The sequence below is a fragment of the Hippichthys cyanospilos genome, chromosome 5, assembly GCF_059441005.1.
Source record: "Hippichthys cyanospilos isolate Australia breed blue-spotted pipefish chromosome 5, RoL_Hcya_1.0, whole genome shotgun sequence".
NCBI classification, from domain to species: Eukaryota; Metazoa; Chordata; class Actinopteri; order Syngnathiformes; family Syngnathidae; genus Hippichthys; species Hippichthys cyanospilos.
This window is the reverse complement of record NC_142373.1, coordinates 5,230,990-5,243,480: the sequence shown is the minus strand read 5'-3', so window position 1 is coordinate 5,243,480 and position 12,491 is coordinate 5,230,990.

The following is a 12,491-nucleotide window of genomic DNA, read 5'->3' as shown; positions in this document are numbered from 1 at the left end:
AACATTGAGGAGGTGCTTTTGTTAGTGTAGGGCAGCTCTGACAAATAAATGTGACATTTTACCTGCAAACAAATAAAGCATATTACCTATTTTCAAACTGCTATTACTGAAGAACGGAATAAGGTAGACTCCTGCTGCATTCCTTGTTTAGGTGAAGAATGGAATTCAATCTTTCATATGGTAACCACAGACTTGTGACTTTCGTGAGTCAGACGAGTTTGCAAAATGCGAAAGACTGCATTACTCTCAATGTCCGTGGATTGCACCGGTGTCAATCAACTTGTTTTGGTAAAGGAACTTGCGACTTTTCTTCCACTCTCTTTGTAAAGCAGAATGATATACAGTAGCTTGGGTCTGCTCTCTGCAACATTTTCCACTAAACCTGAATTTTTGCTTTCAATGAGAATAGGGCGGTTGAATTTCTTTATATTCTTTATTTCATCAGGAAGGTGGTCTTGGCTTGGTCATTATCGGAAGTCAGGGGTTGCTGGTCGAATACTACAGTGCATTGATGGACAAACAGTCTTTGGGTGCCGAGCTCACCACCATAGCCAGTAGGGTGGGGGATGGTGGGCTTTCAGAACCCTAGGTGTTTGCTTTGTCTGTGACGTGATACCAGAGCTGGTGATGGCTGGTTCGGATGGCGTGGCTTGAATTGCTGGATAGGTCCTCCACATGAGAGGCCAGTGCGGCTAAGCGCACTCCTGAGTTCCGTACGGGATTTCTCGTTCTGGCCCTCCAGCCGTTCGTGCAAGCTGGGAGGAGACAGGTTGGATGGCTGGTGTTGATCTCAATCTGGTTAAACCTTGATGAACTTGTGCATGTCCTTGTCCGTGGTGGTCCACCAGAATGTTTGGCAAAGGACTTTAACAGTCAATTGAACTCCCGAATGTCAGGACATCTTGGATGAATGCTTGGATTCAGGTGAGCAGAACAAGCAATGTAAAAGGGTAGACATGATAAAAAGTGGGTTTTCGTGCAGTACAGGAAATTGGTTACACCTGTATTGGTTACAAATTGATTGCAAGGGATGCACACCTGTTGGTGATTTTTACATTGAGAGGAATGTGGTCAGGCAGGTTGGTGAGTGGGGTGACCGAAAAGTCAGGCTGTGACTGTTATGGGCCTGACACACACAGAACCAGATCAAATGTGGAGATTCAGATTCAGAGCAATGGTAAGCCTCTGATATCAATTGTGCTAGGGTGTTGGGATGATACCTTGGGATGATACCCACCTGATTAGCATATTGATAATTACTAGTTAGTATTTCTCCATAAATAGGGGCTTCAACCCACACCCTTTCAACTCCAAAGTCAAGTCCTTCCAGAGTTAACCACTGTCACCTTATTTTTTTTCATTAATTTAAATGTTGCAGGCTTGATAAAAATCTTTACTGTGATATCACTCAGTCCTTTCAGACTTAACCACTACCAACTTATTTTTTTTAAATTCGTTTGAATTTTACAGGCTTGTTTACAACTTTTTCTGTGATGTCACTCAGTTTTTTTGGGGGGTCACAAAGATAGATTGCTAGTTTCACAAAAGCGCTTCAGTGCTTTTTCATCTTGTGTTTCAGATGATCACAGCGTTTACTTCCAAGCCATCCCTAAGTCCTTTGGACATGCACCAGCAAACTCAAGGCAGACCTGGACATGTACCTTCTTGATCATGTTCCCATTACAGAATATGCATTTTTTTTTTTTGTACAGTGCAATATATCATCTCTTTTCTTGAGGACTGAGAATATTGCCTTCAAATCATTAAACAATTCTTGTTGTGTACTTTAAGACTGATTAACTAACTAACTTTCTTGAAATCATTCTCTTTACAAGGCATGATCTTGCACGGAGCTCTCCAGTATGGGTCAGTTTAGAAAATTGGTTGATTGTGCACAGATGTGTGCCACATTGGGACCAGGAAACCTAACGGAGAAAGAATTCTGGCCGTGATGAAATATTCACCTCTCTCAGTAAATTGTTAAATATTTTCAAATGTATGTATTTTGTCTTTTTGTACAATACCAATTAAAAAGTATAAAAAGTAGAAACTTTTAATTTTCTCTGTTAAAAAAATGAAAATTCAGTAAAGGTATACCTCACTGTCAAGGGTATTCCTAACTGTATATCATGCGTATTTGGTAAACATAAGCTACTAAAACACCATTATATATTAAATGAACACATTTACATTCAGAAACATTTTGACGCACTATGTTCCATAAATTAGTAAATAGGAGCCATGCGTTGATTTATCTGCTTTACAAATTCTAATTTCCTTTGTGTTCAAAAAGCAGAAATTTATTGGGGAGAGAGACATGAACCACAGCACATCATATCTACTTCATTCATCGATTGTTACGGTACAATTCTAAATGCAGGGCTTTTTCAAATACTCAGATGATGAAAAGCAATGATGACAATAGCAGATTAGCCAATCTGACCTTCCAAGCGCTCGTATGCAAGTTTTGACTACACAACCTAATTACCCTTAAGAAAAGTGTACGAAGACTGATTGTCTTGGGAGAAACAAGATTCAGACCGATGTGACTCTGTCTTGTCCTCTGGCATGGTACAGATGGGCTCTTTTTAAATCCCAGATGGTTCATTCACTATGGCTGACCAGAGGCAAAATAGTGTGTGGTTTTGGGTGGCGAAAATCAACTTAACCCCTCAAATGACTTCAGAAAATTAGTATTGAATCCCAGAGGAAATGTGTACAGCTGTTTGCCTTTCCTGTTGGTGACATTGCAATGAGTTTTTACACTCAGTGATTAGAGTTGGGCAAGTTACTTTCAAAATGTAATATGTTTCAGTTACTTGTTCCTTGCTTATGAAAGTAATATTTTGTTTTACAATATTGTCTGTGCAGAGCAGTTTTTGCCATGTAAAGTTTAATTAAAATATAAAAAGGATTTTTTTTCAGCCACTTAGATGCACTTGATTACTGTTTTTCTATTTTGAACTAACTGGGAACCTGTATAAATGCTGCAACAAAGTAGTTAATAGTTGTTAAAAGTTGATTTAGTTAGTTGTCTGAAAGGATACAATTTTATATATAATTCAGATGAACTCATGTAGAGTAATGAGTTGAGCCAAGCTGGGGCAGTCTATGTAGGACCGGCGGATTGTCCATTGGTCTCTCACTGATGAATGGTCATTTTACTGAAAAACAATGAATGACAAACTGGAAAATATTTGTAAAATGTTCATCTATGGAGGTGATGAGGTGTGACGAAAGTATGGGCAACAAAAAATGCCAAACTCACAGGTACAGTTTCGTTTGGCTTTGGGGGTGGCATGGCTCGGTGGTAGTGGGCATCTCCCAGTTGAGCGGCGGTGGGTTCGATGTCCTGACCATCAAAACCATGTCAAAGTGTCCTTGAGCAAGACACTGAACCCCCAGTTGCTCCTGATGGTGTGTCATCAGTAGGTAAATGACTAGTTAGTGTAAAGTGATTTGAGTACCTAAGGGAGAAAAGCTCTATATAAGTGAAAGTCCATTTACTATTTACCAAAAATGGTGGGCTGACCATAATCAGAGCGCTGCCGAATGATGACTGACGAACCAGAAAATATATGTAAAATGTTTGTAAATTCTATATTTTGTCCATTTAAGGCACATGTGTCAAACTCCAGCCCTTGAGGGCCCGCTCCAACATGTTTTCCAGTTTTTTTTTTCACCAACCCACCTGATTCTAATGATTAGGATCAGTCTCACACTCCTGCAGAGCTTGCTAATAAGCTAATCATTTGGATCAGCTGTGTTACTGAAATATTATTATACAATATATATATTATTATTATGCCCCCTGTATTCAGTATATATATATATATATGTGGTATATATATATATATATATATATATATATATATATATATATATATATATATATATATATATATATATATATATATGTGGAAAAGTCTTACAGTAAACGTTTTGTTTTCTATATTGTTTGATTACCGCCACACATTCTCCTCACATCCACACAGAAGACACATAGGTTTTCCAGCAACCTCCGTTAACATGCAGGCGACTCCCAAGTTGTTTGACACCCCCAGTTTTCACTGTCCATCTCCGATTGTTGCCATTTTTGGTTCACATTGCCAGCACAGGACTCCGCCAAGTCTGCTCTTTCTCACCAATTCTGTATATTACTTTTGTGGACAAAATTTCTAGTTGAAAGGTGTCTGGTTTGGAGGCCTCAGTATTGCATCTCTGGTTTTCGCAGATGATGTGACTTCATCAAGCTGTGATCTCTAACTCTAATTGCAGCAGTTTGCAGTCAAATGTGAATCTGGTGTTCGACACCTAAAAATAAAAGTGGAAGTTGGACCCAAACAGAAACAGGACTCAACGTGTCAAAAGAATAATAATTTAATAACAAAAGGGGCACGTAACACGCAAGTGGAACAGAGACACAGAAAAGCTAAACCAAACGCACTACGGGTCTAAACTGGAAACCAAGACAAAACTGTACAACGTGAAATATTTAGCCACAACGGGCAGGAGGGACAGAACCAACAGAGCAACGACGTCTAACAATAAAAGTACCAAAGGAAAGCGCTCGAACCAAACCTGAGGAAACTACTAGGCGGTGACGCGGAAAAGACTTGGAATAACTGGATTGTTTGGAGATACACGCGGGTTCCATAGAATAATCCAATGTCATCGCTCAGTTTCGGCTGCATTAAATAGCAAGTGATTGCATATTGTTGTCCGGTGTGCAGACGGTGATTCCATCCCTCTGACAGGCTCTGCAAACATATGGATTACCACAAAGGGGAGACAGAACAAAACATAACAGTGAAGTGGTTGGGATAAAGATCAGTTCCTCCAAATCTGAGACCATGGTCCTAAGAAACGGGTAGAGTTCCTTTTCCAGGTTGGAGATGAGATCATGTATTTTTCTGTCTTGCTCACAAGTGAGGGCAGGATGGTGCGGGAGATCGACAGGTGGATTGGTGAGGTATGGAACTACTCTGAAAGATGCTGGTGATGGATTCTGCTGTGCTTAAAAACACGGGAGACATTTAATGGGTTAATGATAAAATTAAAGCTAAAATAATAGCTAAAAATAAATTAAGGCTTTTTGGTCAACGCTTATTATTTAATCAACTGTCAGATGTGCCTTTATAAGGCTGATGTCTTTGACATCATTGTGTGTGGATAGCTGAAGTGATTTTTTTTATTTATTTTTGTCTCATGTTCATTTTTTGTTCAAACAAATCTGCAGTCAGTAATGCCTTTGTTTTTAAATAACATATAACATAATAACATATGTTTACAATTTTATATAACTGTGTCCAAGTAAAATATTTAGTTGTCCAGAATAAAGTGAATGTGGAAGGGATTATTAATATTTTTTGTTTCATGCTATTAGCAGAGTGCTCCTCGGGACGAATACAGTTGGACCTTGCCGTCTTGTGTTCCTGTCAGTTAGTTGTGTTGAATGTTTTTTTGATGTTTTGAGCTTGTTAAGTCAAAATTTGGTTGCCTTGTACTGAAGGTGTAATGATGATAAAACCATATAATCTTATTTTGGGGGGGATAAAGAGCCTCTCCCCAAGTTTATTCTGCAGGTATGACAGTGTTATTTTATTTTTTTTAACCCTGGGGTCAAAATGTCAGCACGAAATCAATTGGAAGTAAGGAGAAGAAAAGACTGTTGAATTATTGAAAGCACAGGGGACAACAACAAAGAGACAAGAATAAAAGACCTTTCGATAAATGCCACCTTGACCTCTCTCCCTTGGGATTCATGGTAGTCAACTCTCATACGGTACCCAGATGAACACAAGCTACATACAGTCAGAAATAGATCGTTAAATATATGAAAACAATGATACAATACAGTTAAAACTTCTAAGCAAATTTGTTGTACAAATAAAACAAAGCCCTTAGGTCAATGATAATTTGGTTTTCATCCCGTTCCATTTACTTACAATCGGGTGATGCATATAAACTTCTTTGTGATCACAATGAAACACAAGGAGGAGAAAAGTTCTAAAGAAATGAATATGTCTTGTGGTCAACACGCTCTTTAACTTGTTCTTCTCCCTCTGTGCCACCTGCTTTTGTGTCTTGCTTTGGGTAATCTTCACAGGCTACACACAGGCTAAGGACCAAGTGGGGCCGGCTGCTGGAGACTACAGAAGGACATTATGGCCTTTTTTAGCCCCCTGCAGTCTTGTGCCTGGAATGAGGTAGAAATTCCCCCTTACTCCTCCCAGCGGGTTTCCTGAGCATAATTGTACCCAGCTGTTTCACGGGGGATATATAGGGCCTTGGGGAGAACATTTGCAATTTTGGAGTGATGGTAAAATAGAGACAATTAGGACAATTGGTAGCAGGCTACAAAAAAAAAAAGAAAAATGTATTTTTATGGCTTAAGAGAACACTTTAATTCTTTGCAAAGTTTCCTTGGTATTGGGAACAGACAAATATTGAGTGAGAGATGAAAAATTGTTAAGTAATGAAAGAGTGATCAGCGGCTTTATGCTTGGGCTCCATATAATTTGCTTTAATGTATAAGGCCTCTATTGACACTTGTGTGGATAAGCAGTTGAGATGATGAATGGATGTTAAGTGCCTAAAATTTGCCATTTTGATGTCCTGAAGGGATCTATTATCTATGCCTTTCAGAGATACCCTTTACAGCAACTGTGTCAATGTGGGAGTCAGCTTGCATGTTAACGGAGGTTGCTGGAACACCTGTGTGTCGGTAGTGAAACAGTAAAATCTGAGAAGAAGGCATCATGAAACAAAACGTTTATTGTATGACTATGTCAAAAGGAACTAACAACGAGACGATAACCGGTGATGGGAAGTAACAAAGTACAAATACTTCATTACTGTACTTATATAATTTTTGTCTGAACTTTTTACTTTTAGAAGTACAGTGGACCCCTGAGTTACAGCGTCCCTGGCCTATGTTTTTTTCATGTTGCGACGTGGATTTTTTTTTATCCGCTCTTTACGGAATGTTTCCGGCTTTGCGACAAAAACAACTGTCATGACCTTAGGAGGTTGGCTGTAATTGTCTCCATCTGCAGGCATTTTTAGTTAATTGCCCTTATTTTCTGTTCTGTTGCCTAACTGCCTCCATGCAATGCGTCAATACAATGCTGGTCCGCTATTGGTCAGCATCTCCTTACGAAGATTCTGGTCTGCTATTGGTCGGCCTCACTCGTTTCAAAATTGGTTCAACGGTAAAGCTTTGTTCTATCGCGAGTGGTTACAAAATCGTATTTATAGTGCATTTTACTGCTTAATTCAAACTTGAAAAAGTTAACCATGGGTCCCAAGATTGCTAGTGATATTAAAGAGAAGAGTAAGAAGATTATTTATATGGAAACAAAGCTGGAAATATTCAAGAAATATGAAGCTAGCCTAGCCTAGGGTACCCCTACTAGTGAATATGGCCATAACAAGTGCCACTCAAAAGTAAACAAATCCTTTCTACATTTTTTATTTATGATGTTTTCTGATTGTATACATGTATATTATATTTATTTCGCACTTACTATACTATTTTGATACCAATTTTTAATATGTATGTACAATTTTGATGTTTTTACCTGGAGTTCTAAACGCATTAGCTATTTAACATAGGTTTGGATTGCCCGCCATACAGTGAATTCATTTTACAAGCCCAACCGTGGAACGGATTAATTTTGTAACATGGGTGTCCACTGTATTGTTTTTTTCTGACAACTTTTTACTTTTACTCATTTAAAACACAAATATGATACATTTTACTTGCTACAGTTTAAAAAATGCCTTTATTTTTTTAAACAATTCACAATAAAGGGCCTTGTTTATTTTCTTACAGCAACTTTGTGCAAACTACGTAAATTGTGTTTGACTAATCAGCCCGGCTGCCGTTAAATTTTTGAAAAATGCAGGGATGTCCCACAACTGTCAGAGCCATATAACCTGGAGAGCATAGACAATTGCAGTGAGTAGCCTATGCTAAGGTGTCAAATAAGACACGAACAAATAAGCTAAAGAACTTGAAAGATTTCTTTGTGTTCATTGGGGAAGCAAAAACATCATGGGGTGTTTGCTTTCAAGAACTCTCCGTTGAATTTCATAAAGCACAACAAGGTAAATTAGCTCGAGGATCGGAGTTTGACACCTATGATTTAGAGCATAGATCTCAAACTCCAGTCCTCGTGGGTTGCAAACCTGCATGTTTTTGATTCTGCTCTTTGAAACACACCTGATTCAAATGATTAGGATCATTTTCAAGCTCCTGCAAAGCTTGCTGATGAGCTAATCATTTGAATCAGGTGTGTTTCAGAGAGCAGCATCAAAAACGTGCAGGATTGCAACCCCCGAGGACTGGAGTTTGAAATTTATGCTCTAAATCATAGGTGTCAAACTCCAATCCTCGAGCTAATTTACCTTGTTGTGCTTTCTGAAATTCAACGGAGAGTTCTTGAAAGCAAATACCCCATGATGTTTTTGCTTCCCCAATTGAGTTTTGAGACCTATGATTTAGTGTCCAATACAGCTTCCATGCATGTTTTTGGAACGTGTGAGGAAGCGTCAGCTTCCTCCCAGCCGCCCCTTTTTGAACATAACTGACAAATAAAAAGTGTAATTGTGATCTTTGAACCGTGTAAAAAATACTTTTTACTTTTTGTTGTACTTTAAAGTACATTTCAGAGCCTGTGCTTTTACTTTTACTTTTGTAGATTTTGGGTTCAATACTTTTTCTTGTCATTTTTTACATATGTAACTACTTTTACTCAAGTAAACAATCATGAGTCCCAAGATTGCTAGTGATGTTAAAGAGAGAAGTAAGAAGATGATTTATATGGAAAGGAAGGTGGAGATAATCAAGAAATACGAAGAAAGCTAAGATAACCTACCCTAGGCTATTTTTACTAGGGAATATGGCCATACCAAGCGTCACTCAAAAGTAAATAAATCCCTTATATATATTTTATTTATTATGTTATTTAATTGTATAAATGTATATCGTATGTAGCACTTACTATACTATTTTGATATCAATTTTGATGTTTTTACCTGGGGTTTTACAAGCATTAGCTAATTAACATAGGTTTGGATTGCCGGCCAAAAGGCGAATTCGCGTTATGATCCCAACCGCGGAACGGATTAAACCAGGGGTGATAGCCCTTCGTATTACTCAGTACCAAAGAAGTAGCTCTAATTTTCAAAAAGGTTGGTGACCCCTGCACTAGAGAGAGGCTAGCTTGCTACCCTAGCTTTATTTAGCTTGCTTCAAGCCAAACTACATATCACCCAATTTCAGTGTTCAATGCACACAATAACACAAGCTACAAAAGTCACAGGCTTCTGTTGCCACGAATGAACAACAATTTACTGAGACTATCTGGTTTATTCGGGAGAAAAATAGATACCTGGGACAGGACATGACCGGACATTTTCGGTGTTGATTCCGTGGATCGCATTCGAGGGCTGAAAATGACGCTCGGTCAAAACCGAACTTGGTTATAAGAAAAACAACTCATTTATTTGTAAGGCTATCATGGTGTCATCCTGTATGTGGGTACCTGAATTTATTTATTAAATGTTAAAAGTACTTATACCTTACATATTTAAGACAAATGTTGCCACATTACACATATTTACTTAAATTAAATTGAATTATTAAACCTTATATAGTAACTGCGCTGTTATCCTTTGTTTCCATCTCTTGACTGTAGTCTCATGGAGAGCCACCATGGGCCTCGTATTAGCTGCGCCCGGAAGTCAAATTAAAGTAAAACCTAGTAGCTAACCAAACATGATAACAAGCAGAGTTTACACATGAAATTCAAATGTATTACAAAAGAAATCTAGGAAAGGGATTTACAAAGCTTTACTGTCCTCGGAACTCCGACAAGAGACATGATTTGCTGTCTCACTGGTTGATTTATTGTACTCAATTGGATAAGTGCATCTACAAAACACGGCACACGTGATTATAATGAGAAATTTGAAATAGTTATTTTATAATGTCATGAATCGCAAATGTGTTAAGACTAAAATCACAAACTAAATGCAAACATAACCTTAAGATTTAAACATTTTAATTAGGTGATTTAACTCAAAAAACTGCAAAAAATTCTATAAATTCAAGATCGAGCTTGAAAATGGTCAAAAGGCTGTCATACATTAACATCACTGTGTGGCAGAGTATAACAGCCTTACAAATGACTGCTTTGTTAAATGTGCAGTTTTACATGTGAACCAATATTCTAGCATATCACATAACGATAGTTGTGTATGATGACACAACCATTATTTAGCATGAAAACAGAAAATACATCTGGTCCCGTAATGAAATGGTTAACACAATAAGTAGCTAAATGTTCCATATGAAGCATGACTTAACATGTATAAGCAAATAATATATAGCTCCTGCGTTTGCATGCAGGTATCCACGGTCTCTGACTAAATTGCTTTGAAAAATTGTATTTAGTTACTGCTTCTTGTACCTCTGTTTTTTTTTAAATCCGATTATTATGCTAAATTTGTTTACTGGATGCATTGGTGAACTGACTGACAGTACAGTGTGTCAGTAGCTCCTATCCATGAGGAGAAAAGGGATATTACCCACAACAGTAATTACAGTAAATCACATTAGAAGCTGTGCGAGCATGCTACTCTTTGCCAAAAGACTTGATCATACAGTTAAATAAAAAAGTGAGAAATAGATTTTTTAAACCTCTTGAACATTCCGTGATTAGAATTAATCATTAAATTAGTCATTATTTTGCTGATGTCGTTTTAACATCAAAAAATATTTTTCTTTAAGTCATGCAACTGCTTGTAAGCTTTTTGACCGTCACATCCTACAAACATAAGGCATCATTTTGTCGACACAGAAAAGTTAGTTTCACAAATACTACCCTAATTGCATGCCCTTCATTAGACATGAAAAGTAAAATATGAAAACAGCAAATAATTTTCTCCCTCAGAGCTAACATTTGCTTAACATTCTAATTGAATTTCTTCATGCAGTAGACGAGGACTGAGGAATCCCCCAGGGAGGACAGTTGAATAATCGAGATTAAAATTTAAAGGAAGCAGAGCAAAAGAGAAAAGATTCCATTATTTTGAACTATCTGGTTCTGTGCCCTTGTGAGCCCTGCTAAGTTCATCAATTACAGGTGATATCATCCAAATGAAATTACTTAACACTGTCTTTTGAGCCTTTAGTATGATATATACTATAGTATATAGTACAGTAGTATATACTAGTAGTAGTAGTAATAGATACTATATACTACTGGTACTATAGGAAATGCAAAACCTATCAAGTAAAAACAGCAGCGCCAGCTTGTACATGTCTCCTGTGAGATCAGGAAGTCAGGAAATCCCTTTCATGAAATAATTATATATTATATTTATATTGATACATCCGTGCCAGCCCCTCCTTTCTAGGGGCATCAAGAGGGCAATATCATCTCTATGGTGAAACATGGCAGTGGTAACATCATGCTATAGGGATGTTTTTCAACAGCAGGAAATGACACGACTATTCAGGATACAAAGGAAAATTTATGCAGCAATATACGGAGATATCGTGGATGAAAACCTGCTCCAGAGCATTCTTGAGATTTCAGACTGGGATGAAGGTTTATTCCTTTAGCAGGACAACAACCCAAATCACACAGCCTAGCAGTCAACCACTGCAGTGGCTTTACAACCACACTACAAATGTTCTGGAGAGGGCCAGCCAGAGCCTCGACTTGAACCCAATTCAACATCGCTGGAGAGACCTAAAAATCCCTGTGCAGATATCTTCCATGCCAATCTAATGGAGCTTGAGAATCACTTCAAAGAAGAATGGGCAGAACTGCCCAAATATAAGTGTTAAGCTTGTGACATTATCTTCAAAAAGACTTAATTGATGCTGCAATTGTTGCCAAAGGTGGATCAACCAAGTGTTAAGCAACATTTGTGAATACTGATTTAAATGTGATTTCTTGTTTTTTTTTTTTTTGTTTTAATTCTAATTAAAACAAAGTAAAACCATCTGTCATAATGCGGTAGAGTGTATAGAATATTGAGGTAAGAGATCGATTTTGAATGAGACTATAACATGATAAATGTGGAAAAAGTGAAGTGCTGTGACAACTTTCTGGATGCACTGTAGCTTTAAATGGTCTTGTAATGAGGATCTTTAACTACTACAACTATAACGTTAGTTTTTCAACTCATTGCAAATTTAAATGCTTCATTTTCTTGAGCAGGATGGAGATCCGCTACTGTAGGTGGCAGTACATGGACTCTTCAGCATACAAACAACTGTACAACAAGAGGTAGAGCATCCTTGTAGATTCAAATGATCAAAATTCTTCCAAGCTTTTTTAAGCAGACGCCTCATCTCTCCCCAATGCGGTGCTTGCCAGGAGTTGTTTACGGTATTTAGATCACAGTATTTCATTTCAGATGAATCATAAAAGTGTTTGTACCGGCGAACTTCCATAAACAATAGTCCATTC